The sequence below is a fragment of the Gossypium hirsutum genome, chromosome A02, assembly GCF_007990345.1.
Source record: "Gossypium hirsutum isolate 1008001.06 chromosome A02, Gossypium_hirsutum_v2.1, whole genome shotgun sequence".
Classification (NCBI taxonomy): domain Eukaryota; kingdom Viridiplantae; phylum Streptophyta; class Magnoliopsida; order Malvales; family Malvaceae; genus Gossypium; species Gossypium hirsutum.
The window spans coordinates 44,886,118-44,902,439 of record NC_053425.1 but is presented as its reverse complement, the minus strand read 5'-3'; positions in this window follow the sequence as shown (position 1 = coordinate 44,902,439).

The window sequence follows — 16,322 nt, the reverse complement described above, 5'->3', positions numbered from 1 at the left end:
TTTGCATTGCTTAAAACTTACTAAGCATTGAAGCTTTCTCCGTGTTCTCTTTTCCATTTCTTATAGGTTTATACTTTAGCTCGAGTTGGAAGGGCCGGAGATATCATCACACTATCGAGTCTTTATGTGAGTTGAGAAGATTGTATATCATCATGGTTTAAGGCATGTATAGGATAGACTATAGGTAGAATGATATTTCGACTTTGTATACATTATAGACATGCGAAGATGGCTTGCTCATTTTGTTTAGAGAAGCCTTATAATTGAACTAATGTGGTGAAATGTTTTAGTTATAACTTGATAGTAGTTAATTTGTTATTAGATATTCAGTTATGTTTTGATAGTGAGTCATTTGAAAATTTATAAGAGCTCTTATGGAAAATCAATGAGACATGTTTGCATTGTTGATAATTTATGTCTGATAAGTATCTTTGACCTTATAGAAGTTCTGTTCAGTCAAGTAATATCTCATAATCTTATTCCGGCAACAGATACGGGTTAGGAGTGTTACAGCATGTGGGAAGACATGTAAATATTACGAACATGTCTTGATAAAGAGTGTTTAATCACTAAAGTGAAGCCATGATTTGTGGCTTTAATGCGTATAAGGTTGTAAAGGTTTATGGGTAATATGAAGGCTTGGAAAAAGCCTATGTATTGACTACACGGGTTGAGACACGGCTGTGTGTCTCAACTGTGTGAGGGACACAGCTTGGTGACACAGGCGTGTGGCCTGGCCGTGTGGTTCAATTTTTTTGATGACATCATAAACAAAGAGTTACACGGCCTGAGGACACGGGCATGCTGATGGCACACGGGCGTGCCCTTGTGTCCACACAAGCGTGTGACCCTGTTTCATGGGAAATTTCCTAAGTTGTCCTGAAACTTCCCAAAGTTTTTGGTTTAGTCCTGGGTCATTTTTAATGCATGTTTTGGGCCTTGTAGGCCCATATAAGGGACACTATGAATATGTTTGATTGGTTTTAATTTGGAATGAAATTTTATGGCACATTTTTATGAAATGGTATATGTTTAAGTCCGGTAATGCCTCGAACCCTGTCGCAGCTTTGGATACGGGTGAGGGGTGTTACATATATGGCTAAATGAATGTATTTTGCCTTAAATTATATGAATGAACTGATGTTATTTATTAAGTTTATTTGTATGTGGCTTACTAAGCTTTTGAAAGCTTACTTTGTGTGTGGTTACATTATTTTATAGATATCGTAGCTATCGGGAGCTTGGGGATCGTCAAGGATCATCACCACACTATCAAACTTCTTTTTGGTACCTTTTGAAAATGTGAATATTAAAGTATGGCATGTATAGGCTAGAAGTACTTTGATTATGTTTTGTGATGTATATATCTAGCCATGTGATTTGGCTTGATTACGGTTATGTATATGAATGAGTTCTTGGTATGAAATATGTGATGCAATATGATCAATATGATGTGTTTTGAATAGCTATAGAAATTGTTCATTTTGATAAGTATCGGTATATGTTTATTTGAGAATGTGGTAAGTTTTGGTCATGAAATTGAATGATGTAAATTGAAGTATTGAAACATATGCTTTGGTATGATTTTGGTTTAGATTTGGTATTATTTGGTTGGTGAATTAAGAATGGAATTTATTGATAATGTAATGGCATGAATGGTGTATGATTTGGTTGTAAAATGGTTAAGAATTTGATATAAAATGTTGTGAATTTGATGCTTGTAGGGAGGACCCTTAATGGGTGGCATTTTGGCCTTGCTTTTGCCCACACGAGCAGAGACACGAGCGTGTTTCTCAGCCGTGTTGCTCGAGGGCCATTTTGAAATGAGCCTGGGCAAACCACACGGTCGCACACATGGGCGTGTGTTAGGCTGTGTAGCCAAGTCAGTTTTGACCACGGGATAGACACACGGGCGTGTAGTCAGCTGTGTGGACAAGTCAGTAACTTCCCTAATTTTTACACGGGTGTGTCTTGTAGCCATGTGGACAAGTCAGTATGGATGCCCTGTTTTGACACAGTGTAGACACACGGGCGTGTCTAATGCCGTGTGAGGCACACGACTTGTTCACACGGACGTGTGACCTCTGTAACTTTGAAAAATGTTTAATTTTTGAAAAATTTTGTATGAGCTTTGTTTAATCTTGACCCCTTCCTAATGCATGTTTAAGGTCCCGATGACCTGTATAAGGGACTTTATTATGAAGTATGATTTTGATTTTGGATGAAGTTTATGAGTTGTTTGTAAAATGTTCCGATTAGTCTAGTAACGCCTTTAACCCTAGTCCAACGACGGATATGGGTTAGGGGTGTTACAAATAGTGAGTGGTTTCATGGCGTCAAGATGCCTAAAGTCACAACGTAACTCTTGATTGATGATGTCGCAACGTGGAAACCATGGTGTCGCAATGTCAGCTCGAAATTTTAAAAACTTTACAATTTGATCCTAATTCGACCTCAAGTTAATAAAAGAGCTTTCGTAAGCTCATATGGGACTAAAAAATGATTATGTAGCATAGCATGATTGCTTAATATAATTATTTGCATGTGTAAATGGTTGTATAGTGTATAATTGATTGTATTTACTCTGGCAACAAATGTAGTGTCCTGTTGCTCAGACCCGATGATCAAGCCGGGTAAGGCTTATTACACATACCTTAACCTTGAGTGGATGATGGACTATGTATACATAACTCGTATACTTTGATGTAAGTAAAAGCTTGAGTTTAAATAGATAAGGAACTGAAAGCTAGTGCGTTGGGTATACGACTTCTACAGTATGTACCATCATTCACAATAATGGAATCTATAGCCTAACTAATAGATAAATGACATCCTCTCATCAGCATTACATGATAGATGAAAAGTAAATGTGGCCACAGATCATTTGTTTGTGTGATAAATGACTTCGTTGCTATTTAATAGTAATTGACTTTTCATGAAGGAAAATATAATGTTTACCATGAAATAAAATAGGATCATATTAGAAGAACAAATTTATCCCAAAGAGATTAAGGATATCTTATGAAGGTAACACATTTATGACAAGGTCATTGTAAGAACTGATTAAGTAGCTTTCATAATGGTATGTAATTAGGGAGAGTTTACTCACGATACTATAGTGGAATGATTTCGTGACTAAATAAGTTCATAATTAATAGGCAGAAAGCTTAACTTAATTATAAATTATTTGAACCCTATTTATTTTATGCCCAATCAGTGTCTCTGCTAGCTCGTTGAAATTGAAAATGAATTGCATTTAGAACAAAATGAATAGAAACGGATGGAAATGATAAAGTTAGATAAATGAGTCAAATTCACAAATGAATGTGTTTTCTCATTGAGTATAGAAAATGACTTGATAATTAACTTAAGGTTTTCGAATTATTATTTAATTAAATAATTGAAGTTCAAAAATGGAATTAAATTAATTAGTCATTGCAAACCCGTTGAATATGAAAATTAAATATATTTCCTCATAGATTCTCTTATGATAAAGTTTTCATGACTTTAACGAAATTAGAATTGGGTTGGAAAAATTATTTAATTGAAAAAAGTAATTTATCTAATTTAGTTAATTAATTAATATTTATTTTGGGAAATAGAAAAACATGTAATGAGTTGGATTAAATTATAAAGTCTTGTGTTAAAAAGTTAAGAAAGCACATATAATTAGACCTAATACAAGAGATGACTAATTCCCCTCATAGTACAAGAGAGGGTCACCAACCCCAATATATTTTACTAAGGTGTGTCACCCCCTCTTATAGTTAGACTAGAGGACTTTTTTTATTAAATAAATATTATTTGTGTTTTACTAATTCAACCATGATTCTCCTATCTCTCTATAAATAGATGGCACTAGTGAAGCTATGTATAAGAGTTACACACAACTTTGAGCTATTGTTAGTCTCTCAGAAAATAGAGATAATTTATTTTCAAAGTATAAATTCTATTTTCTGGGAATCACAATTCTACTGGTTTTATTGAGAGAGAATTAATATCCTACTGAAAGTAATAAAATGTTTCTGGTTCTATGTTTGGTTCGTGATTGTTTGAGCTCACACTTGAAGCAATTCATGGTATGAGAATACCAAAGAAGGTTGTTCGATTGAAAGTTGGAAACATCTAGGATCCGTCTCGCTCAAAGCATAAGCACTTTTCCAAAACAATTATTACTATAAATATCACAAACCGACTTAATTTTCAAATTTTTAAATTATCCACTATAATTAAAAATTGTTTTTTAAATCGAATTTTTCTAATACCCCATTAAATTAAAATGTATATATGAATCCATATCAAATAATTATTAAATAAAAAACTATAACTAAAATAATATAAATGAATCTCTCTCCTCTCTCTCTCTCTTTATATAATATATATTATATGAATGCTTGAATAAAAGTTGGGGCGCCAGAAAAGATTTGCAAGAAACTTTGACAACTCAACCCAACCCAACGAAATTTCACATCCAAATATTGATGATGTTGAATAAATTCTCTCTGGTCCTTACACATATACTTTCCATATATAAAATTAAATGTGTTTTAAAAGAGAGCTGAAGTCTTTCTTTTTATTATTTTGATAAGTTCATTCCTTATACATATTTTTTTTTTTTATTTGTGGCTCTCTTGGGCTATTGGAATCAAATCACTGCATCAACCATAACGGTACATCTTATGCGTTAAAGACGGATTTGGAATTTTTTTTACTATTTAAATATATTTATATTTATATTTATATTTATATTAAAATAAAATAAATATTTTTTGGTTATTAAAAAATTATGACCGACCTAAATCTAAAATGTCACATTTAAACCATGTCAAAGATCATCAAACCGAACAAATAACCTAACTTCTATACATGCATCATTCATTAAGTTTCTCCTCATTAAAAGCTAATTATGGTTGCGCTGTCCAAGATAGAAAATGACTGAATTTGGAATTTATACTCCCCCATGGAAAACATATATGTATTAAATCTAAGGAATCACGTAATTATCAAGGTCAACCACGATTAAAGAAGATTTATCTATAGAAAAGGCTTGCATATTTGTATATGTTCTTTACATGAATCGTGAGTTGAATTAATTAAGGTTTACTCATTTCTCTAGTTACATCTTATAGAATCCTTTAGATATCTATAATTGATAGTTGAGTCAAGTTTTATCTAAGTATATGTAAGTAGAGCATTCAATAACTTAAGACGCTTGTCTAGAAGAGAGATTACATCATATTCGTTTATATAAATCTCACTATACTTAGACTTTGTTCATTCTCTACAACTCTATGAACCTCTATAACCTTCACTAACTACTCTCAATATAACCATGTGACATTGATATTCATTAGTTATATTGAACTTTTATTAAATTCAATATCAATTTAGATTAAATCCATAAACAAAAAATAAATTTTCTCAATATTATTTTCTCCACCAAGAAAAATCAAACTCAAAACATTGTTTAAAAAACATCAAAAACTCTCTCCCAATCTGCCCCATAAACGTTACTTGCTCCCTAAGCTTGTTTGTCCAAATATAAGTCAGATATCTGAAATTGCCCTAAAGGGAGGGTTAGCCACACCTTACATCAATAAACATACGTATTCAAACAATAAAACGTGGCCTAATTTTTTGTGCTAACCCTGTCGGGTAAGTGTTTGCGGACTAATTTCATTGTCCTTTCACAAGGTTCCTAAATTGATTAGTTTTTAATATGTTGCATCATCTTTATACCATACGTCAACCTATGATATAATACCTAATCAATTTTTTTCTTATTATTTGCTTAAAACTGGTAGTGTTACCTGTCCAAATCTAATTTATTCTTGCTTATGTACAAGACTTCTAACTATCATTATTATCATGTGAGTAATTGGTTACTAATTATGGTCTTAATGATTTTTTTTAAAAATAATGAAAAAATTAAATAGAAAACTAGTAGAAAAATAACTTTGGGCATTTATTTCAAACATGTCAAGAACTTGGGAAGACATTCGATAACTTGTTCAATTTTCTTTTTTCCTAATGAAGATAAGAAAATCTGATGATAGATTTATAAGATAAAAATAATTGATGTGTTGTAAGTAATATAATTATTGTGAATGCCCATTAAAGTAAGATAAACATTTCATATTTCTAGGATATATCATTTATTTATCAATATCTTTTACTCCTAAACCTAACAACAACAATAATTACATTATCTATAAATTTATTTTAATTTGAAGGCCATAAAGAAGTAGAAGTTTCATCATACATAAATGTCATTCAATAGGGTAGAGGGAAAAATTTTGAGAAATTGAAAATCAATCTAAATTGTAATATTTTGAGGGGTTTTGATTCAAAAGTTACCTTAACCAAACCAAAATCTTTTATTACTTTATAATTATTTTTAACTTTTTATGATGTAAAAATTATTGTATATTTAAAAGTGTTATAATATTATAAAATTTATTTATTCTATCACGATTTTATGCATATTTCATGCTGAATTTTACGGGTAAAAGAATTAATGGTCCAATATATGTTACATTTTTTAAAAAAATTTAGGTTAAAGTGGCAATTTGTTACCATATTTTATTTGAATATTAAAACTTGTCACTATATTTTATTTTAATTGATATTTTTTATTATACATAAGAAAATGAGTAAATGTGTCATTTAGCTGTTATATAATTGAATTTTGCCATCAAACTTTGAATTTTATTGAATTTTATCACCAAACTTGATTTGTTTAATTAAATTTTATCACCCAATTTTGATTTTGATGATTTAATACAAACTCAACAAAAAATTATTCTTTCAAAATTCTTTTAATATTTAATAATAATTTAATTTATAAATATTAAAAAATAATAAATTAACTTAGAATTCGAATTTAGTGGAAGAAACACTTGAAAAGGTTAAAAAGAAAGATAAGTTTTTTTATAAAACAATTTTTTTTTTGCTGAAACCAAGACTAATCCTCTCGTCATGAGCACTATTTGAAGAGGTAAACGGTAGATTATAAAATGTACTCCATTCACATGAGTGGGGATCAAACCCTCAACTAAATGTTAAGGGTTAATGTGAACAACCACCACACCACACCTCATGGTTATTATTTTATTATTTGAATATCATATTACTGTTGTGAAATAATAAAGAAATAATAAACTAAAATGTGATAAAAGAAAGAGTGTAGAGAGAATGTAGAAGAGAGAGTATATCCTTTTTTTTATATATATATTTTTCATGAGTACATGAGCCCCATATATAGGGGTTCAAAGTAACTCTCTAATTATTATAGGGTATGTAAAGGGTCATGACCTTTTATCTCCCATAGTAATGGAGTATAGGAAAAGTCTCATAACTTATGGGGTATAGGAAGAGTTTTATAACTTATGGGGTTGATAATGACATCCACATAAATATTTCATAACACTCCCCCTTGGATGTTCATTATCTAATTATGCCTCGTTAAAACCTTACTAAGAAAAACCCAGTAGGACAAAAACTTAGTGAAGGAAAAAGAGTACATAATTATACGCTTGATATGCTGCCTCATTAAAAAAACCTTACCTGGAAAACCCAGTGGGATAAAACCAAGGTTAAGGGAAAATGAGTACAGCGCGTATTAACTCCCCCTAATGGCTACATCACTTGAGATCTCGAAGGTGACACATTCCAATGTAGTAAACAAGCTTCTGAAACACTGATGTAGGAAGCGCCTTAGTGAATAAATCTGCAAAATTCTCACTTGAACTGATCTGCTTAACTTTTATCTCCTTAATCTTCTGGAGGTCATGAGTGAAGAAAAATTTTGGTGCAATGTGTTTTGTTATGTCACCTTTGATGTATCCACTATCAAGCTGATCAATGCATGCTGTGTTGTCTTCAAACAAGACAGTTGTAGCTTCCTTTCTAGATGGTAAACCACAATTATTCCTTATATGCTGGATCATAGATCTTAGCCATACACATTCACGACTTGCTTCATGGATTGCTAAGATTTCTGCATGATTAGACGAGGTTGTTGCAATTGTTTGCTTCATTGAGCGCTAAGAGATTGCAGTACCTCCATATGTAAAAACATATCCAGTTTTTGATTTTCCATTATAAGGATCTGACATAAATCCTGCATCTACAAAACCAATCAACTCTGTCTTTGATTTATTAAGGAAAAATAGACCCATATTCTTTGTGCCTTGGAGATAACGAAATATCTGTTTTACTCCAGTCTAATGTCGCCGAGTTAGGCATGAGCTAAATCTTGCTAGCAAATTTACAGAAAAAGATATATCAGGTCGGGTATGGCTAGCAAGATACATTAATGCCCCAATTGCACTGAGGTATGACACTTCAGGACCAAGAAAATCTTCACTATCTTCCTGAGGACAGAAAGGGTCTTTACTTGGATCAAGTGATCTTACAACCATCGGGGTAGTTATTGGATGTGCCTTATCCATATAAAATCTCTTTAGCACCTTTTCAATATACGTTGATTGATGCACAAGGATTCCTTCTTTTAGGTGCTCAATTTGTAACCCCAAACAAAATTTCGTTCTTCCAAGGTCTTTCATAATTACATATCTAGATCCAAACCTCTTAATGAAAATGCATGGGCAAATTGGATCATTCTTGTATCCTTCTTTTAACAAATACTCGCTTAGGCGATTATACCACATGCGTCTGGATTGTTTCAATCCATAAAGGGATTTGTGCAATTTGATCGAATAATGTTCTCTAGAACCTGAACTCACTGCTTCATGCAGTTTAAATCCTCCAGGGAGTTTCATATAAATGTTAGTATCCAGTGGGCCATACAAATAAGCTGTTACTACATCCATTAGGCGTAAATCAAGCCCTTCTCTTATAGCCAGACTTATTAAAAATCTAAATGTAGTTGCATCCACCACAGGAGAATATGTCTCCTCATAATCAATTCCAGGTCTTTGTGAGAATCCTTATGCAACTAAACATGCTTTATCCCTTACAATTTCACTCTTTTCATTTCTTTTACGCACAAAAACCCATTTATATCCCACTGGTTTCACACCTGTAGGTATACGGACTACAGGTCCAAACACTTCTCTTTTCGTTAGCGATTTCAATTCATTTTCAATTGCTTCTTTCCATTTTGGCCAATCATCTCTTTGTTTACATTCCTCAATCGATTTTGGTTCATAATCCTCTTTATTATTTATAACATCTAGTGCTACATTGTATGCAAAAATATCATCGACATCGATTTGATTTCGGTTCCATTTTATACCGGACATGACATAATCAATTGAGTCTCTTCATTGTCGGGTACCTGATTTTCTTCTGAAACTATTCTTCCAGTCATGTCTATAGTCTCTTCAGGAGATCCCGATATAATTATTTTTTCTTTGATTTCGCCATCATTAATCTTTGCTCCTTTCTTTTTTCGAGGATTCTTATCTTTGGAACCAATTGGTCTATCACGCTTCAGGCTTGTATTAGACTCAGTAGCAACTAGATTTTGTCCTTCTGGGACATCAAGTTTTATTGGAGCATTCACAGCTGGTATATGTGACTTAGTCACTTTCTTTGGGTTAGAAAATGCGTCTGGCAATTCATTAGCTAAACTTTGTAAATGAATAATATTTTAAACTTCTAAATCACATTGCTTAGTTCGAGGATCAAGATGAGCTAATGACAACTCTTTCCAACTAATTTTCTTATCCAGCTGTTTGATTTCTCCCCCTAATGTTGGAAAATTTGACTCGTCAAAATGACAATCTGCAAAACGAGCCGTAAATAGATTTCCTGTAAATGGTTCTAGATATTTAATTATGGATAGGGATTCAAATCCAACATATATACCCAACCTTCTTTGAGGTCCCATCTTAGTTCTATGTGGTAGAGCAATTGAAACATATACGGCACATCCAAATGTTCTTAGATGGGAAATATTTGGTTCCTAACCATGAACTATTTGTAAGGGGGAGACTTTATGATAACTTGTTGGCCTGATACGAACTAATGCAGCTGCATGTAAAATTGCATGCCCCCAAGCAGTGATTGGGAGTTTTGACTTCATAAGTAATGGCCTTGCTAACAATTGAAGTCGTTTTATTAAAGATTCTGCTAGACCATTTTGTGTGTGAACATGAGCTACAGGATGTTTAACACTTATTCCAATGGACATGCAATAGTTATTAAAAGACTGAGAAGTAAATTCACCAGCATTATCAAGATGGATGGTCTTAATAGGAAAATCTGGGAAATGGGCTCGTAATCGAATCAATTGAGCAAGCAATCTCGCAAACGCCAGGTTGTGAGTTGATAACAAAGATACATGAGACCATCTACTCGATGCATCGATTAAAACCATAAAGTACCTAAATGGTCCACATGAGGGATGTATAGGCCCACATATATCCCCTTGAATTCGCTCAAGAAAAGTAAGTGGTTTGTTATTTATCTTAGCTGGTGATGGTCGGATTATTAATTTCCCCAGTGAACATGCAGCACATGTAATGTTTTGAAGAATCTGTTGGCTCTTCAATGAATGTCCACATGAATTTTCAATTATTTTTAGCATCATTATTGAACCGGGATGGCCTAACCGGTCATGCCAAAGAACAAAGTCAATAGTAAACTTCTGGTTTACTATAGCATGTGTTTCTATAGAACTGATCTTTGTGTAGTACAAACCAGTAAAGAATGCAGGCAATTTCTCAACAATTTGTTTATTGCCTTGAGCAATACTCATAATTTGAAGGAATTCACAATTTCCTTCGTTTAAAGTCTCAATATGATATCCATTTTGGAGAATATCTTTAAAACTCAATAAATTTCTTTGAGACTCAGGGGAGTATAATGCATTAATAATTTCAATTTTTTTTCTCCTTGGTAATAAAATAATTGCTCTTCCAGAGCCTTCTATAATAGTTGTACTACCAGATATAGTGCTCACACTTTCTTCTTTCATTATTAAATGAGAAAAATATCTCTTGTCTTTCAATATAGTGTGAGTAGTTGCACTGTCTGCTAGACATATATTTTCACCATTCATAGCTGATTGCCTTTGCGAGATAATGTTCTTCAAAGAAACAAAACAACCACAAAATGTCACATATAATGGTGAAAACAAGTATTCAAAGTTCAAATTACTAAAAGGTCTATAAAATAAAATTATCACATAAAACATAGCACTAGTAAAGGTTATAACATCATTATTAAAGTTGCTAAATGAAACATAGAGTAGTAGAGGTTTATTTTATTATTTATCGAAATTTATGACCTTAATAATTTCCTTCAGGGGTAGAAAGAAAATCAGCCACTTCTAAGTGGGTTGCATTGCCATCATCAAAATCACCTTTGCCATCTTTATACACAAGATTGGTTTCTACTTTCTTTCCCTTATGTTTTATGGACTGCTGATAAAGATCAACTAGATGCTTTTGTGTGCGACACACACGAGACCAATATCCTTTTCCTCCACAACGATAGCATACATTAGTCACATTTTCACCTTTTTCTTTCTCTTCCCTGTTACCATTTTTTCGATCCCACTTTTGGTAGGAATGTGAATTTTTAAAATGACCACCTCGACCATATCCATTTTCTTTCTCTTCCCTGTTACCATTTTTTCGATCCCACTACTATTTGCATGGAGTGTTTCTTTTAATTCTTGCCCATTGTGTAAACTCACATTTGCTTCAGGGAATGGAGCAGAGCCAGTTGGGCATAATTCACGATTTTTCATTAGCAGCTCGTTGTTTTGCTCCGCCACTAGGAGACAAGAAATTATTTCAGAATATTTCTGGAAGCCTTTTTCACGATATTGTGTCTGTAGGACAACATTATTTTCATGGAAAGTTGAGTATGTTTTTTCTAACATTTTTGCATCAGTAATCTTCTATCCACATAAATTCAATTGTGAAGTGATTCTGAACATGGCCGAGTTATAATCACTAATAGACTTAAAGTCTTGCAATCTTAAATTCAGCCACTCATAATGAGCTTTAGGCAAAATCACAGTTTTCTGGTGGTCATATCTTTCCTTTAGATTGGCCCAAAGAATTTGAGGGTCCTTAACAGTCAAATATTCGGTCTGTAGACCTTCATGGAGGTGATGGCGAAGGAAAATCATGGCCTTGGCCTTATCTTGTGTACTTTCTTCATTTCCCTCCTTAATAGTCTCACCAAGACCCTTTGCATCTAAGTGAATTTCAGCATCTAGTACCTATGATAAATAGTTATTTCCAGTGATGTCCAGAGCCACAAATTTGAGTTTTGTAAGATTTGACATTATAAAACTATAAGACAAAATATACAAGTCAATAATGTAAAATAAAGCATGTTAATATGCAAATGAAATAACACACATGCAAATGAAATAGATCAACTTGTTACCCTTACTTCACCTAAGCGTCCTTCGGCAATCTTTAAGGAAAAATTTGTTGGCCTTGATTTCTTGTATTAGAGACTCGTGCTGATAACGTGTTGTGAAATAATAAAGAAAGAATAAACTAAAATGTGATAGAAGAAAGAGTGTAGAGAGAATGTAGAAGAGGGAGTATATCTTTTTTTTATATATATATTTTTCATGAGTACATGAGCCCCATATATATAGGGGTTAAAAATAACTTTCTAATTGTTATAGGGTATGTAAAGGGTCATGACCTTTTATCTCCCATATTAATGGGGTATAGGAAAAGTCTCATAACTTATGGGGTATAGGAAGAGTTTTATAACTTATGGGGTTGATAATGACATCCACATAAATATTTCATAACAATTACTTAATTTATTATTTTTAGATGTTAAAATAAAATATTAAAAATGATTTTTAATTTAATTTTATCTTCAAATCATTTTAAATTGAAATTGAAAAGCAAAATTCAAAAAATAAAATTAAAAATGAAAATGAAATTTTGAGTATATAATTAAAGTGTAACCGTATATTTAGCTGGCATAATGTCAAATTTAACCCTTAATGTATACATCTTTTGTCATCTTGGCAATTATTCTTTTTTTTTTAGCTAAATTTGGTCATTAATTTTCAAAAAGAGTCAAATTGCTTCTTCTTTTTTAAATTGAAATATTGACTTAAACATTATAAATATTCAAAAATTTTAAGTAGTTCAAAAAAGTAACATAGATACATGTGAATTGTCATGCAGATTGCTATATTTAAAAATTTAAACATCTTAATTAGTATTTTCATTAAGAAACAATATTTAGACTCTTTTTAAAAGGTTAATGATCAAATTTGACTCTTTTTAAAAGGTCGTGGGCCAAATTTAGCTTTAAAAAATAGTAAGGGTTAAATTGACAAAAGATATAAATGTTGAGAGCTAAATTTGACATTATGCCAATTCATTTTTAGCTCAAAAGTATGATAATCAATATCAATCAAAATAAAATAGGGATAAATATCAAAGCTATACGTGAACTTTGATCCAATGGGTAATGTCAAACATGAACATTGATTTTGTGCAATTTTCTACTTGAAATTTTAATTTGATTTAATTTTTACATCACTAACAATATTATAGAATTAGTAACATTTTACATTGATATATTGTATGTAAAGCCTCAAACTTTTAAGTTTATGAATTGCAGGAGTTGGTCAAATAATTTATTTTGGTTTTGTGGGCTGGAGTTGGGTTTATGTGGGTGAGGTCCCGAGTTCGAGTTTTGTTATTTTAAAAGTGAAATTTGTTTTTTTTTCATTCGTTGTGGCCACCCGAGCATTGTTTTGCTGGATGAATTTAAATTGTTAGTAGTTGGATTAAACATTAAACAGTCAATTCGATTTGATTGTATTTATCTTCTTTTTCTTTTTTTTTAAAGGGAGAAATTATCTCAACAACCTCCCTTGCGTGTCGTCCCATAATTCCACTTTTTCTCATTTGTTTTTTTGATTTTTGGACTCTTTGAAACTGTGAAGATTTTTATTCTCTCATTGTTCTATTCCTTGCTATTATTCAATTTTTGTTTCCCCTATTCTAGTCAATTTACTTTTGTTTTGTTTGCTCTCCATTTTCGCGTGTGTGACAGCCCAAAATTGACCCTAGTCGAGAAGTGGTTTCGGGACCGCTAAACCGAGTCACCAAATTGTTTGAATATGATATTTATTGTCTAAAATAAATGTGTGAAAATTTTAAGCTTCTATTTAGTAAGATGCATGTGAATTTAGTCAATAGGACTTATGTGTGACATTTTTGAAATGTGATAGATCAAAACATAAGGACCTATTAGTGCATGTTGAAAAAGGGGGGGACTTGCATGTCAATTTTTCCCCCCATCTAGTAGTGGCCGGCCATGACATTAGGATGGACAAAGGGTGATGGGCAAAACATGTCATAGACATGTTGTGTTGGTGCATCATGGGAGGAAAAAATAAAATAATGAGCATGGTAATTAAATAATGAAAGGGAGGAGTGATGAAAAAAAAATGGTCTCATCCATGCCCCCCCCCTTTGCCGTGAATGGAAGAAAGAAAACAAAGAAAAAAAATGTGTGTTCATCCTTGAACATCTTTGACCGAAATTCAAAAGGAAAGAAAGGAGGAAATGTTAAAGAGGTTCGGCCATGCATGTAACTAGGCTAAGGTATGTTTGAGGTTGCTCCATGAGATTCATGTATATTTTAGTAGTTAGCTTGAGTTCTAACTAGCCCATGGTTCAAATCTTTACTATGTTATGGAGATGATATTCGGCTAAGGTGGATTTGTGATGATATCATTTGCATGCTAAAAGTGAAGCTTTGTAATGGTGCATGTGATGGTGGATTGATGATTCTTGAATCTTCTTTTTAGCATTTTTGAGTGAGACATTAAGTTCTTTGTTTAACCATGACCAAAAATTGAAATGGTATGGTGTTGTGATGCATTCGGCCATGGTAGGAAGTAGAAGGGAAAATATGGTTGTTGTTAGATGAAATAGAGTCTAACGAATGAGCACATATGTGCATTAGTTGCTAGATGGAGAAGAATCGGCTAGCAAGTTGTGTGCTAAGGCCGAATATAATTTTTGTATATTAATGAGTAATGCATGTGTTGAATTGATGGAAAGGGAGAGGATGCTTTACTAGTGTTTATATGTGTATGGGCCAAGTTTTGAACTTGAAACAAAATGGTGTTTAGTCAATACAAGTGACCATACTTGTAGAATGTATTGAGTGTTGCAATCGGCCTCAACATAGACATGTATGTTCGGCCACATGAATGAGTACATAAGTTGATGTGTATGTTCGGCCATAGGTAAGCATATTGATGGCTTTATCTTGACTTAGAAAATTCGGCTAAGGGGAATATTAGCTAATATGTTGAATTCGATTCGTGATTTCGTACATATGCGACTCTAATGTCTAATGTATATATGGGCTAAGTACCTTGAGCTTCTCTTTTGATGTTCGAATGAATTGTATTAAATTGCTTGATGTGATTAGAAATGCGTATGACCATTGTGTATTTGAGCTAAAAGGTGGCCATATGACCAATCAAACTCCTTGTCATATTCGGCCACAAGCTAGCATAATGAGACTTTAATAAGTTAAATTTGTTTGACTTAGCTCAAGAGCTTAGAGGACCACAGTTGGATAAGGGAAAGGAAAAAGTTATCGAATAGCCGCTGAAAACGTTCGACCACATCCAAGGTAAGTTCTTGAGTAATAGAGCTTAAATTATGATTTGATTAGATCATGTTTTAAGCAAATCAAAATCATGCTCTTTGTGTGTGGCTATTGAGCCGAAATTGCAAGAGTAATAAGTGTCTTGTGTTTGAGTTTTGCTAATGAAAATGAAATACGAATGTGTCATGATTTATTGTTAAATGTGCATGGTTATTCGAATGATGTCCGGGCTAAGTCCCGAAGGCTTTGTGCTAAGTGACCATATCCGGACTAAGATCCGAAGGCATTTGTGCGAGATACTAATTCCGGGCTAAGCCCGAAGGCATTTGTGCGAGTTACTAAATCCGGGTTAAGTCCCGAAGGTATTTGTGCGAGTTACTATAACCGGGCTATGTCCCGAAGGCATTTGAATGAGTAGCTATATCCGGTTAAATTCCGAAGGTACGTGATTTGGGAATGAATGATCTTGCTGTAAAAATTTCAGTTAATATGCTTGTAACATCCCAACATTGAGGTATGTTTCGTATGTGCTTTGAATTAGTTGAGCCCTTACAAATAAGTATTCGCTCAGTTGATAAATGAGCTACCGGCCTTTGGCTAAGTTGATCTTTGTGTATGAATAAAAGGGTTGGTAATGTGAAGTAAGTATGATATTGAAAATTTGTGCATATGAAAATTATCCGTTTAGCTACATGAATGCTATACTTTGGTTGTGTCTAAATTCT